At 41.1% G+C, this 15,948-nt stretch overlaps 1 protein-coding gene across 1 annotated transcript in view; it reads left to right on the top strand.

Annotated features, from left to right (window-relative positions):
- The first annotated feature begins 9,476 nt into the window (after positions 1-9,476).
- Positions 9,477-15,948, top strand: part of LOC120533329 — a 32,589-nt gene continuing 26,117 nt past the window's right edge. The window contains exon 1 of the mRNA XM_039760180.1: positions 9,477-9,579. The gene's annotated coding sequence lies outside the window, so the exon portion shown is untranslated. The remainder of the gene's footprint in view (positions 9,580-15,948) is intronic.

Consider the following 15,948-nt stretch of genomic DNA (forward strand, 5'->3'; position numbering starts at 1 on the left):
GAGTGACACTGTGTGTAGATGTAGATTCCTTTAGGTGTAACTTTCAGTAGAGCTCTCATTGATATCTGTGGGTTGAAGCATTCAAAAGTTATTACACTTTTTCCATACGTTCCAAAATGTGGATAATGGTCTCTCTAAAAAGCCCCTGGACATGCCCACATAAAAACTGGTGTAAAAATGTCATTTGTACAGGTATTCTTTTCAAATTTGAAATGTGAGTAGTCAACAAGTTATTCTGTTGGTACATAGTGTGTTTCTGTCCCCACCTACCTACTGCAGCTTTATTTTCCTTTATTTTCATAAAAAAACTTAGGCGAGAACAAAAGCATTCGTTTTTTTTGTGAGTTCTAATGTGCATAACTTTTGATCAGTCACACCTACAGTGATTCTGACTACTAAGGGTGAAACTAGAGAATGTTACCTTTACAAAGAGACCAAACGTGTGTTTATACTCCAGATAGTTCAATAACAGCAGTGATTCTAATTTGGAGAGGTCGAATTACAAGCGATTTAGCAAAAATGACCCCGCTTGATAAGGGGATATAAGTACCGACACCTTTTATCTCCAGAAAATCTCTAGGCCATCCTCGGACTGTATGGATGCCTGAAAACACCCAAGCTGTAAGGGCATCCATTTTGCAGTCTCCTAGATGTTCTGCACACTTCTGCCTTAATCATTTCCAACATATCTTTGAGGAGGATTTTGCACGAGGACCTTAATTTGCATCCAAACAAAATGATGGTAGCGCAGGAACTCATTGAGGGAAGCAAGGAGAGCCGTAGAGAGTTGTGCGCGAACATTCAGCAACCGTTCATCGGGATCGTCATGTGCAGCGCATTTCCAATTGAATGGTTGTGGAGATAAACCAAACTTTCAGTATTAGGCTGAAATCAACCCTCATGAACTTCATCAGAGACCCCTGCACAGCGAGTGGGTTAGAATTTAGTGCGCCGTTGCAGAACATGGCATTGTAGGCCCTTACTTGTTTTGATTTGAAGAAGGGGGAGCAACGGTCACCGTCACTTCAGAACGTTATATTGAAATGCTAAGATTAATAAAGTATCTATCTGTAGAGCTGGAAGAAATGGATGTGGTGGATGCCTGGTATTTCAACAGGAAGGACCAACAGCTCATATGGTGTTGAGATCTATGCATGTTTTGCAGGAGATGTTTCCGGGGAAGCTGATCTCCCTGTGCGGTGATGTTGGGAGGCCTTCATGTTTGCTGTTCGCCACAAAATCAACGCCATTCACCTTGAAATGGCTGAACGAGTCATTTGAGAGTTCAGAAATTGTCTGGAAGAGTGTATTGCTAATGATGGCCACCACCTTGAAGACATCATTTTTAAAATAAAGTGAAAAAAAATATTTTGTATACCCTTTCTTGTGTCGTAATGAAATGTATTTTATCTTGTAGTGGTTTTGTAGAATAAACGTTTGAAATGTGGCTCACCTTGTATAATACTGAGTTTTTTTAGTTTAAGGGGGCACATTAGTCATCAGATGTGCCCCCACTCTAATTGTATGTTGTAAGAGGGGATGTGCCAATAGAGTTACGCGTCCAGGCGTAACATTATGGGATGTTTGTTGAGAGCAAGCTGGACATGTGTAGTAGTTACTTCATAACTACTGATGAGTACCGAATGCGAGTTTGTATTGCAGAGATAAAGTGAGCAAGTGTGAGTTAAGTGACTAGCAGTGGGGGCATTTAGGTTGAAATTCTTATTTATTTACACAGTTAAAATGTTGTGTTTCTTAATGCAATATTTAATGTTTCCCTAATAAGATGTAATGTTCGTATCAGTGTTCTGTATAAATTATAACGTTAAATTCGGTATGTACTTTCTTGTTTCTATAGCATCATACTTTGAGTCTGCCGGTATTAAGATATGTAATTAATAATTGACCTTTAGCCTCACCAGACTACTGGCAGGTTATCAACTACATCTTTTGTAACACGCTACTGACCTCTAGTGGACTTTCTTGTAATTTACTCATTCTATTCCTATCCTTAATATATAATCCGGTACCGTGGCTGTTCGTTTGTCTGTCAGGATTTTAAATCACCTGTAGCTCTCAACCAATTAACCTCAAATTTGGTCCACATATACTACGTGAAGTCGACTATCCGCTTTTGGGGTGATGATTGACCTCCAAGGTAATTAATTCTCTTTATATTTTTATTTTATTGTATTGTAAAATCAACTGTCGGCAGTGGCCAGCAGGGCGCATGCATACGGGCACCGCTCTCATCCCTCCCACCTTCGCCGTCACTTCCCCTACCTCTTCAAATCTTAAATCATTCTTGAGACAGGGAAGAGTTTGACATTCTGTACTTGAATTGCAGCAGTTGGTAGCACAAAGACAGTCAGCATCACTGAGGCATCTCAACTTGGGATTCCATCTCAACGCCTCCTCTAATAAACGTGTCACTTGCTTTATTTGTCTTTGGCCTTTTTTATTTCTGAGTGTTAAACTGACTGTGCATAGTAGAGTTGTGGATATTTCATTTAACTATTGATATAAATAATAAAGGACACTTTGCTATTGTTAAAGATCCTTGATTAAGTTCTGCATATTTGAAATTCTCTGCGTATCTGTTTTTAGCCAATTCATGTCATCTGCATTTTTTCTTTAATTTTTATAAATGCATTGTTCAGTTTTATTCCTTTTTTGTATGTTACCAGCAAACATGTCTATCCCCATTACATTGTTCTTTTATTTATATATAATATACAGAAGTGGGAATACTTTTAATTACTTTTTTTTTAATACTTAATAACTTGAATTACTTTTTTTGTTTTAATACTTCAATTTCAGTATATTATATGATCAGCCTGTCTGTTAAATTAATCTTTGTCATTCTTTCTTTCAATTCAACTGACCCATCTTTATTGTTAATTGTAAATATTTCTTGAAAAGGTTATGCAATTTGTACTGAATAATTCTGAATAAAATGGTGTTTTTGGTATAGTGACAATACTGAGTGTTTTAATTTGTGCTGACCCAGCCAACTCGCGTATTAACACAACCAGAACTGATAGATTTGAGCAGAACCTCCACTTGTAACAACACCGTCTACAAATGGCACTTTGCTGGACTCGCCGGTAATCCCACAGAATAAAACAACTTGGAAACTGAGCATCCTGATCAAGACTTTGCTGTTCAGTTACAAACATAGTCTACAATAATAAGGGTCTTACTCATCTTATTTTTTGGGAGTCACATTTTCAACTAAAAATGCATCTTTTACAAATAAAAGATAAAGGATTGAAGAACTTCTTTTTCTTTTGGCTGCTCCCGTTAGAGGTCACCACAGCAGATCATCTTATTCCATTTTTTTTTGTCTTCTTTTTCTGTTACACCCATCACCTCCATGTCCTTTCTCACCACATCCATAAAACTTCACTTAGGCCTTCCTCTTTTCCTCTTCCCTGGCAGCTCTATCCTTAGCGTCCTCCTCCCAATATAACCAGTATCTCTCCTCTGCACTTGTCCAAACCAATGCAATCTCACCTCTCTGACTTTGTCTCCCAACCGTCCAACTTGAGCTGACCCTTTGATGTCCTCATTTCTGATCCTGTTCATCCTCGTCACATCCAATGCAAATCTTAGCATCTTTAACTCTGTGACCTCCAGCTCTGTCTCCTGGATTGTATACGCCTGATAAATGGAGAGTCAAAACTCAGTATTCTAAAACCATAACTCACAGCTAGAACCTTGTTATTGACATTAAGAATGTGTCTGTGTTATATACACTCACCTAAAGGATTATTAGGAGCACCATACTAATACGGTGTTTGACCCCCTTTCACCTTCAGAACTGCCTTAATTCTACGTGGCATTGATTCAACAAGGTGCTGAAAGCATTCTTTAGAAATGTTGGCCCATATTGATAGGATAGCATCTTGCAGTTGATGGAGATTTGTGGGATGCACATCCAGGGCACGAAGCTCCCGTTCCACCACATCCCAAAGATGCTCTATTGGGTTGAGATCTGGTGACTGTGGGGGCCATTTTAGTACAGTGAACTCATTGTCATGTTCACGAAACCAATTTGAAATGATTCGAGCTTTGTGACATGGTGCATTATCCTGCTGGAAGTAGCCATCAGAGGATGGGTACATGGTGGTCATGAAGGGATGGACATGGTCAGAAACAATGCTCAGGTAGCCCGTGGCATTTAAATGATGCCCAATTGGCACTAAGGGGCCTAAAGTGTGCCAAGAAAACATCCCCCACACCATTACACCACCACCACCAGCCTGCACAGTGGTAACAAGGCATGATGGATCCATGTTCTCATTCTGTTTACGCCAAATTCTGACTCTACCATTTGAATGTCTCAACAGAAATCGAGACTCATCAGACCAGGCAACATTTTTCCAGTCTTCAACTGTCCAATTTTGGTGAGCTTGTGCAAATTGTAGCCTCTTTTTCCGATTTGTAGTGGAGATGAGTGGTACCCGGTGGGGTCTTCTGCTGTTGTAGCCCATCCACCTCAAGGTTGTTTGTGTTGTGGCTTCACAAATGCTTTGCTGCATACCTCGGTTGTAACGAGTGGTTATTTCAGTCAAAGTTGCTCTTCTATCAGCTTGAATCAGTCGGCCCATTCTCCTCTGACCTCTAGCATCAAAAGGCATTTTCGCCCACAGGACTGCCACATACTGGATGTTTTTCCCTTTTCACACCATTCTTTGTAAACCCTAAAAATGGTTGTGCGTGAAAATCCCAGTAACTGAGCAGATTGTGAAATACTCAGACTGGCCCGTCTGGCACCAACAACCATGTCACGCTCAAAATTGCTTAAATCACCTTTCTTTCCCATTCTGACATTCAGTTTGGAGTTCAGGAGATTGTCTTGACCAGGACCACACCCCTAAATGCATTGAAGCAACTGCCATGTGATTGGTTGATTAGATAATTGCATTAATGAGAAATTGAACAGGTGTTCCTAATAATCCTTTAGGTGAGTGTATATATATATATATATATATATATATATATATATATATATCTATTGTCAGGGATGCCAGGGGCAACGACCCAGCCAGGACGCCGTAAGGGACCGGATGTGAGTCTGCGCCCACCCTGGATCACGTGGGGGCCGCCTTCCTGGTTGCTTTGGGGTCCACGGGTTAAGGGCATGGAAGCCCCACCCTGCAGGTACCCGTGGTCACCGCCAGGAGGCGCCCCAATGCCTTGGGGACCTGTTCCCTCAGCACTTCCGCTACATCAGGAAGTGCTGGGGGGAATATTTAGAAGGGTACCCGGAGAGCTGCCGGGAGAACAGCCGGCACTTCCGCCACGCTGAGGTGTGGCCAACGAGGGAATGCCGGGAGCCACCTGGAGCTCGTCTGGGAGAGGATACAAGGGGCCGTCTCCCTTCATTCAAAGCTGGAGTCGGGTGGAAGCAGGATGAGGCACGAGAGAAGTGTGGAGGCGACCCGAAGAAGAGGAATTTGTGGCCAGGACTGAGTGTTTGGGGTATTGTGCACGAACTGGGTCTGGGTGACCATTTATAATTATTGTATATATTTGTAAATAGAAAACAACATGTCCGCCTGTCTATGTCCGGTCGGCTCCACAATATATATATATATATATATATATATATATATATATATATATATATATATACACACGTTACTGGTCGCTACACTCTAGCGGACCTCTCAGTGCATCTCTCCGTGTTTTGTACCTGCTTTTTGTTCTTAATTCGCGTGAAATAGTATATTGTTTTTCTTTTCTGTTACTATTTTGCAAGTAGTTATTTCTATAAAATGCTTTATAACAATTACGTAAGTTTCTTACTTTTGATCATTATCGCCTTTGCAATCCAATGGGACACCAAAGCACTACCTGCACAGGAAATCCCAGGTGTGTGGCCGACGCTGTTCTTCTACACCCGGGATGCGCTGCTATCAATAAGACCAGCTACCAGTTTCACTCCGTGTACTACTAATATACCGGACGAATTAAAATCTTTAAAACCCAGAAGGAGAGGATAAAGAGGTGGACTACGAGAACGTCTGAGACAGAGAACTTTTAAAACAGCTTTGCCAACCATCATCATGAGCAATGCACAGTCCTTGCGAAATAAACTGGATGAGCTGAGAGCTTCTGCGCGATATCTCCACGAGTGCCGTGAAAGCTGTCTGATGAGCCTGAAGAGACCTGGTTTTAGAATACAGACTCGGATACAGCAGTTGAAGTAGATGGATTTATTTGTGTACGGCAAGACAGAAATCCAGCTTCTTGGAAGCAGACGGATGGTGGGGTCTGCCTTTAAATTAACAAAAGGTGGTGCAGGAATATCACTGTAAAAGAGCGCATCTGCTCGCCGAATATTGAACTACTCACCGTCGGACTTCACCCATATATCTACCACGGGAGTTTAATCAATTATTTGTGACAGTCGTTTACATTCCGCCGCACGCTGATGTGGGAGCTGCAGCTGAAACGATTCTTAAAACTGCTCATAAACGAGAAACCGCATCACCTGGTTCTTTTAAACTGATGGTGTTTTTATAAAGCATCTCCTTTATTTCTGTATTTTGGGTGCTGAAATCACTTGTTTCAAATCTGGTAAAAAAAGTTATTCAGTTCATCTGCTAAAAGCTTGTGGTCTTTGTCAGCTGGAAAATTCACACAGTTTTTAGAGCCCAGTCCTGTAATTGTTTTTAGTCCCTTCCAGACCTCCTTTGGATTGTTATCATTAAACCACCTCTTGATTTTTTCCCATAGATCTTTTTATTTTGCTTAATTAACCTGTTAATCATTTGCTGTAAAATTCGCTTATCTTCTATCGTATTTTCTTGATGTGCATGTTGCTTTAACCTCCTTAGTGATCCATGGCTTACTGTTTGGGTAGAACTTGACAGTTTTTTCCTTAATGATCATAGACTCACAGGATTTCATATATTCGCTGACAGTGTAAGTGGCCTCATTCAGTGACTGTGAGGAGATCAGTCAGCACATCCCAATTTGTACTGGAGAAGCATTCCTGCAGTTCCTCTACACCAGGGGTGCCCACAGTTTTTCGACTTGAAAGTTACTTTTAAAAATGATATAATATATTACAAATGATATATATCATTTACATAAATAATATATATATATATATAATTTATATATATCACCATTTAAATCCAGTTCATGTGATTTGAGTAAGCTTTGATTAAGTAATGCAGTAAGCCAGGGGTGCCCACACTTTTTTGGCTTGCCAGCTATTTTTAAAATGACCAGGTTAAAATGATCTACCTACATTAAAATGATATATACTGAGTATACTTTATACATACAATATCTAAAGGAATTTTCAGATTTTGATTTTTAATTAAAGAATAAAATGAGGGAAAATAAGGTATTTTTTAATTCTGTGGTAACAAATAGCAGTCATAAATTTAAAATTACACATACTTTTCTGGATTTATTTGTGATTCAAATAATGAAAGTGTAATAGCTCAAAAACAACAATACAGACGCATTTTCTTTGTCTGAAACCGGAGGCATTTCTTCTTCTGTGCGATTTTTTGACGAGACGTGCGAACAAGCCTCCTTTACAACACTTCGACCAACGGCCTTGAAGTTACACTGCATGGCATCAGCAGAGGATGGACCATCTTACCTGAGATTTTGGGGTTTCTCCGCGCTTGCAGGACTGGGGCAGTTGTCTCCGCATAGTTATCATTGGAAGCGGACTGTAACGTCTGCGCAGATAAAGCAGGAGCTGCTGTCAGCTGCGTCGCGCTCTGCACTGCTTATTCAACCTGCACGCAATCTCTTATCGCTTTCTTTGGTGTGAGTTCGTCAGATTCCATCAATAATCTCTTCCTCACAGGTACACTATGCGCTTTCTCTATCAGCCGATCTCTTGTCATCTCGTTCTGAAGCGGACCAAAATCGCAGTGCCTTGCTAATTCCCGTAGCACCGATGTATATTGTCGGATTGACTCACCCACCGACTGGCTACGATGACGAAAGTGAAACCGCCGTAGAAGGACGCTCTGTGTTCCAGAAAAGTGCTTCTTGAGGGCCTGAACTACTGCGTCGTATGAGTCGGTTTCCCTCAATGTATGAAAAATATGCTGCCCTTCTGTGCCCATGGAACAAGATGGCACGCTTATAGCGTCAGGTACGGAGTCCAAGTCAAGCGCGACCATATACGTTTGAAAAGACTCAAACCAGCGAGTCCAAGGCACAGAAGGACCACCAGGTAAAGGCAAGAAAGGAGGTGGTAGTGACAGCGAAAGTTCAGCCATTCTCGTAACCAAAATGTTATATCTACAAAATACACATTGTTTCACTTGCTAGAACGCTCGATATTTTTTAAGTCTTGAAATCACAACTGAAAGTGCACATGTAATTATTATTACAAACATTATGTTATCCAACACACTACGTGCAGAATTTGAAAAGCAACCACCTTAGTCAGTTGAGTCACAATCAAGTGTGAGGGCGTCTTTTCTTCGTAGCGAATTCGTTACTTTTGTGCTCCACAAAATATTGCAAAGTATTAATAAATGAAATACGGTATCTCAATACTTGATCGATTGATAACATCTGTGATTTAAGGATTTCATCTTTTCTTTCTCAAATATGCCTACCTATATTATTGCAAAATCCAGGATTAAACCTTTATTTTCTGTCCACTCCGTTTTAATTAAGTCAGAAGAAAGAAAACATTTAAGGAGGCTCGTTTTCAATTTGTGTGTTTTTTTTTATAAATTACATTAGGGCCGTGGAACCCCAAGCTTCGGGGTTTATTAAATGTGATCTCGAGAAAAGATGAGGGTTAAAAATAATAATAATGGTAGGAGCAATAATAACGATACAGTGTAAAAATGAATATTCATTGAAAGAACAGGGGTTCCAAGAGTTAGGAGTCTTATTTTGTTTAACTCTTGCTATCTTATAGTACAGTACATTCTGCCTGTCGGCGTTAGCAGCGAAAAAGTAAAAGCAATAGAGTTTTAACGGACGTTATTGAAGCTGATCATGAGTTTGTGTAACGTTAAAGAAAATGGCCAGGAGGAGTCACTTAAGAGGTAAGTGTCAAATGCTTCGAAGTTTCGATACGATTTCCGACACAAATGATTCAAATGTTTCTATGCTTCGTGAGACTTCACTCCGCCTATCACTAGCTGCGGCTCCTTTATTAATTTATTTGAGTTTCCATGCTGTGAACGCGCGACGAGAGTTCTGCGCGCTCTGAGACGGTTGAAAGCGCTACGCATGCGCATAAATTGCACGTCTTTTGACCCTCGCCTATCCCTAAATATTCGTCATTAAAACGTTGTTAACATTCATAGTAATCCTAGACTGACCTCCTCAATATATAGCGTGATTAGACAGAACAAATGTTTAGTTTCACAGTACATACTCGAGTTTTTAATTTCGCTTTCAACTTGGAACTGTCACGTGTAGCTATGGTCGCGTACGGCTGACGTCATCTAAGGCGACGGTTACTGAAACCATCCCGCATTGAAGCGACAGCCACTTGAGATGAAGACTGTGGAGGAGTGAGGCGGGAGTTTCAATGAGGTTAGAGCGTTTCCCGTCACCGACAGACAGAGGGTAAGTGCTTCTTGTTTTGGGGCGCACTTTACGAATGTGTGAGTTTTAATTCGCGCCATTCAGACTTGCCGCACGCGATTTGATGGAGAGGCGCGTTCGTGTTCTTCAGTTCAGCTGCGAACTTTGCTCGAGTGAATCCCCCTGTGGCCTCCCACGTGCTGTTGCAGTTAATTGGTGTTTGAGTCTCTGATTAACTTCACGAGTCCCATTTTTGCTTTAAAGCACTCGGAAGCATCTTGCTTCATAATCAAAAGACCGGAGTCTCTTTGGGATGTTCGGTCCGCTGTGGCCCTTCTTGACCTGCGCCACTGTGTTATCAGACCAGTCCAGTTTGTTGCTCATGTGAACTCCCAGGTAATTGCAGCTCTGCACCACATACAGTATACGGTCTCCATGTGAATGGTGACTGGTGTCTTTGGCGCGCCTGAAGTCCACCAGCAGCTTTTTTGCCTTACTGATGTTGAGTTGCAGAGCACACAGAGGCCTGGAGTATTATGGGAGGCCTGGACTGACTGACAGACAAGAATGAGTCAAACCTGTTGAAGATCTGCTTCAGTTCATTAACTCTGTTCTTGTTACATTCCTCTACAGGTTTTACAGCTGCCAGTGATAATCCTCACCCCATTCCACACTTCCTTCATGTTGTTTTGTTGTAACTTGTGGTCACACTTGCCACTGTAGTGGGCTTTCTCCTGACGGAGCTGCTTCTTCAGCTCTGACTGCACCCGCTTGATTTCATCTTTATCTTCAGACCTGCAGGTTGTCTTCTTCACATTCCTTAGGCTTTCAAGTTTTTTGTGATCCATCGTTTGTTGTTAGGGAAACCGCACGCTGCCTTTGTGAGGACTTTGCTATCCACACAAACCTGATGTAGACTGTCATACCGTGGCTGAGACCCTCAGTGTCCTGACTGTTTGAGTCACAAAGCATATGCCACTTAGTGTTCTCAAAGGCACCCTTAAAAGCCTCCACTGTCCATTGCTGTTGGACAATTGGATTATATGGAGGCATGAGCTGTAACAAATTGTGGTCTGATCAGCGTAAAGGTAGAAAAGTTTTCCAGTCTACAAACTGCTAAAAATCAGCGAGGGTACAGGAAAATGAACCATGGTTAAAAAGCCCAGAAATTGTGATGAAAGCACAGAGATGATCAGTATAGTATCTGCTTATTACAGAATATACTGTCTGTTGTGACTGCCAAATCTGCCGAGGGGGGAAGTAAACTATCAGCACAATGGCATGTGAAAATTGTCTCGCAATATAAAAAGATTGTAAGCCTACCCCCCTCCCTGCACTACATTCAGGTCTGGTGCTTTAATAGTTGTGTCCGGTGTTGCCATTGTTGGTGCAAGTCCACCTTCTTTCTTCTTACCACTTTCACTTCGGCTTCTGTCTGCCCACACAATTTTAAATTCATCCAGCCCACCCACAGAGTCTGGTGTTTCAGCTCTGAGCCTCGTCTCAGTGAAGCACATGAGACTGCCGAGTTCGTATTCCCTTTGGCTCCTGACCAGTGTTGAGAGCTCATCCATTTTATTCATCGGGGATCTTACATTGCCCACGATGACGGAAGGCAGCTATAGTCTGTGCTTCTTCTCTTGTTGTGGAGTCGGACACCTGGTGCCTCATGCATAATGTCATGTGTAGAATTCACACTAAAACATGGCATACAGACAAAAGCGGAAATGTGCGTATGCACAAAAGAATCCAGATGCATAAATCTGTGCGTTCGCCATCTTCCATGTTCTTCCGCTACATAAATCCCAGTCAGCATGAAAAGTAACGCACATGCACGTGTGTGCCATCCTACCCTGTCTCCTCCCAGAATTATGCCTCTTTGAATATGCAAATCAGTATAAATAGCCCTTAACACTAGAATTACCAGAGCCTATGAAAATACTCGTAAATCCGTCCCACCATAAATCGCTTCTTAAAATCGTTCACAGCTCTCCATTAGCGCCTTTTGTCATCTAAATGTGCTGATAAAAATCAGGCTGCAAAGCTGCCGGCTATTCCATCCCCCACTGACTTAGAACGTGCACAAACTTCTCACAGCTCATGCCTTGATTGATTTTCTGGGAGTGAAGTGGAGTTTTAGAGTGGAAATATTAGATCGTTGTTTGGAACACCCGCATTTCATGTCTGTTCTGTTTCTACAGTAATCTGTGTAAACACATTGTTAAAACAAACGTTTTTTATATTCTAGTAGTAGATGACAAAATGTAGGCATAAACTATATAATGTATGAAGCCTGAAGTCCAAATATCAAAAGAAATATTTTCACAGAAGGTACAAATCTAACAACAATTGCGCCTTTATTCAAAAATATAACTACAGAAACAAAAAGCTGCCTTAACAAGCGACTTTGACACCCATTTATTATGACTTCCTCCGTGGCGCAATTGACTCAACTACCGACTGGGAATCAAAAGGTTGCGAGTTTGATCCTGCGCCTCTCCTTTTTGAGAAGTAAACTGCTCTTAGTCTTACTCTTTTAGAATAAAAACATACATTTGATTTCAGTCTGTAACAGCCGGTGCAATTTATGATACTTGTAAAGGTTAGCTTTGGTTTTTTTTTTTTTTAGTCAGTTTTATTATCTCTGCCACGTTCACGAGCCCAAACACACCCCACCCCCGCATTTGACACTTCTATTTTCACATAGACGCGATGTAACAGAGGTAAACTCGGCTCCCTTCTACATCGGAGCAAGAATGCACATACCATTGCTTGCATACTAAAGTGTCAGCAGGCACTTTTTGTGGCATTACACACATTTTTGAGCATGCCCTCTGCACACTACTTGTGACTTTAGACTTTAGGAAGTAAGTAAATAAATAAACTTAAATCGTGTCATAAAATGATTGAAGTTCTCACACACAGTGCCCCTGCTCTAATCACCCTTTTGAGTCCTTTACCGCCTCCACTCCTCTCCACCGAGCTCTGTCCTCTTCCTCCCGACTGCAGCCCCCAAATGGAGTGAGGCGGCCCCTTTTATTCAGCCCCGGATGTGCTCCAGGTGCCTGATGACCGACTTCCGGCAGCACTCCCCAGTGTGGTGGAAGTGCTGCCCTTGTACCCAGAAGCATTCCGGGCATCACCCATTCCTGGTTTGTCAGCACTTCCTGGTGTCCCGGAAGTGCTGTCCCCCAGGGAAAAGAAGTGCCGCTGTCCCGGTTCCTCCTTCCTCCAGGCATCCCGGCGGGGCAGGTTCTCCTGGCCATCTATCACAAGACAAAAAGAAATTTCCACTTTAATCACGTAGTTTATTTTGTCATTAAAGTAGAACATCATAAACTTCATCTTAAAAGCGTTTAATTTACTAGTTTCTCAAATCCCATCGTAACTAAAGTAGCATGTTAAATGCTTTGTTGTGTATTTGATCTTCTATGTGTGTGAATCACTACGTGCTTCCGGACTTTCTCTTCCTCCAACAGGACACAGAATCCATTACATTTGTGATATTACAGCTCTCTGAATAATTAAAATGCTGAGATGTATACTTGATATCATTTTCATGATGACAGGAGTTAAAGCATGTTATTAAACATGGGAACACGGTGGTGCAGTGATAGTGACGAGCTGGCGCCCTGTCCCACAAGATGCTTGCTGCACCTTGCGCAACTTCCATGAAATAATTTATTGCAGCAGTACTGTCTCTTTCAAACGTACTAACGTCCAATTCCTGTCCTTACTTTTCTTTCTCCAAGTACCCAATCGCCACACAATCAGCTCTTTAATAGATGTCAAGCCATCTGTAAGCTTAGAATACGAATTCTTCAAGACTTTTAAGGAACATTGAAATATCTTCATAGTACATGTTTAATTATTCTGTCTATCTATCCATCCAGTGTCACGCCAGTCCCAGCAAGCATACAGCGCGAGGCAGGAACAATCCATGAACTAGCTAGCGCTGTGAAACCGTGTCCTCACATGTTTAATTATTAACAATATAGATTATTTAAATGATGTTAATATTTTATCTATATAATGTAATAAACATATTTTGCTTCATTTCATCTTAAAAATTATACCGTCATCTTATGTAAATATGCGCTTTATAAAGTGGCTCAGGTTGTGCAGTATTATAACTGTATTGCAAGTTTACAGTGAGGTGATTGTAGTTATAAGTACAAACAGTTCTACAAGGAGCACTTGATGGACTGATTGAGTGCATTTAGAGCTCCTGGGATGAAACTGTTTCTGAACCACGAGGTCCGTACAGGAAAGGCTCTGAAGTGTTTGCTGTATGAGAGCAATTCAAATAGCACATGGCTGAGGCAGCGTGTGCTTGATGCCGTATACGGATAATCTGATCAGCTTCTGTAGAGCTGTGATTTCACACTCCAATAAAGTGGGATAAATACTTTAGAGTAACAATGCTAAAGCAGCTATGGTATTTGGAATAGTTTGGCCACAATATGTGGTTAATTTTAGTGTATTTGATTAAGCCACATCAGGGCTGTGGATCTACAACAGAACGGGAAACTACACTGGAACAAAAACACTGCTTTGACACTGGGTGCTGCCAGTTTGCAAAACCGAGCGGAGAACTTGGCGTACGCCAAGCGTTTAGCTGGCGTGAAAATGTTTGTGGCTTTACGCCAAGTTTAGGTTTTATACATTGAGATGTGATCGTGGAAACAGGCGTACGCAACATTTTTGTTCATACGCACCATTTATACAGCAGGGTTCCTGCTCTTTTTTCTTCAAAGTCCACTCTGTAGCTCTGCTGGCAGCCCAGCGATTAGATCAGGCACTCTGGGAGACATCTTGTAAGAATGGTTAATCTTCTATAAAAGCTTACAGTGTGTGTAGACATCAAAAAGTCACATTTTAAACACTTTGCATTAGTAGACTATTACATATAGTGCCAAAGATCAGGCTTATTTACTTGTTTATTAACTGAAATTTTTAAATGTGTTCAGTTCCTGCAAATGATCTGTGAAAGACCAACAAGCTTTAGTGTTATGTATGTTTTTGAAAAATATGTAAAAAGCGTGCATTTTTTGGCTCAACAAATGACATTTTTATTTTTTACTGTAAAATGCGCAAAACACAAAGTGTAGTACATAATAACGAGGCAAATACCAAGCGAGCGTCACTTATCTTTCGGTTTCACTGTGCATTTCAATTGCACTGCCTAAACAAAAACAACATTTATTTATATAGCACATTTTCATACAAACAGTAGCTCAAAGTGCTTTACATAATAAAGAATAGAAAAAAGACACAATAACAAAACAAAATAAATCAACATTAATTAAAGACAGATTCACTTTGTCATCACTGCTGAGGAAAGGCTCCCCAACATCACTTCTCGTATCCCGGGCAAGAGCGGGCAACACTTGGGCTGCTGAAAAACTTGAGAAGCCATTGTTGCCCAGTAACACTCAGGGCTGCCACTTTTAACTCTGTTTTTTACAGCCAGAGTGAAATAAAACTAATACAGTATAGCCTCGTTTATCGCGGTTAATCCATTCCAGACTCTAAGGCGATGAATGAATTTCCACGAAGTAGGATTCTTTATTTATAAATCGAATATTTCTGCAGTTAGAGCATAGAAAACCTGTTTACGACCTTCTAAATACGTTTTTTTTAACATTATTAGAGCCCTCTAAAAATGAAATAACACCCTTTAGTCAAAAGTTTAAACTGTGCTCCATGACAAGACAGAGATGACAGTTCTTTCTCACAATTAAAAGAATGCAAACATATCTTCCTCTTCAAAGGAGTGCGCATCAGGAGCAGAGAATGTCAGAGAGAGAGAGAAAAGCAAACAATCAAAAGTCATATGGGCTGTTTGGGCTTTTAAGTATGAGAAGCACTGCCGGACAAAGCAGCTGCAAAGAAGAGAGCAATGTGAAGGTAGTCTTTCAGCATTTTTTTAGAGAAGCATCCATATCCTCTAGGCCAGTGTGCGAACAGCCCTTCTGCTCGCACCCCTTCCGTCAGGAGCAGAGAATGTCAGAGAGAGACAGAGAGAGAGAGAGAAAAGCAAACAATCAAAAATCAATAGGTGCTATTCGGGCTTTCAAGTATACGAAGCACCGCGTGGGAAGCATATCATATATCATTGAGGAGTTTTATTTAGTAAGTAATACGTGCTCTGATTGAGTAGCCAATAGTGTCCCTTGTACGAAATCAACTGGGCAAAACATCTGAGGAAGCATGTACCGTAAATTTAAAGACCCATTGTCCGCAGAAATCCGCGAACCAGCGAAAAATCTGTGATATACATTTAGATATGCTTACGTTTAAAATCCGCGATGGACTGAAGCAGCGAAAGTCGAAGCGTGATATAGCGAGGGATCACTGTATTGAGTAATAGCTTTTTTTTTTTTGTTTACACAGTGGAAGTAATAAATA

Source organism: Polypterus senegalus, chromosome 8, assembly GCF_016835505.1.
Source record: "Polypterus senegalus isolate Bchr_013 chromosome 8, ASM1683550v1, whole genome shotgun sequence".
NCBI classification, from domain to species: domain Eukaryota; kingdom Metazoa; phylum Chordata; class Cladistia; order Polypteriformes; family Polypteridae; genus Polypterus; species Polypterus senegalus.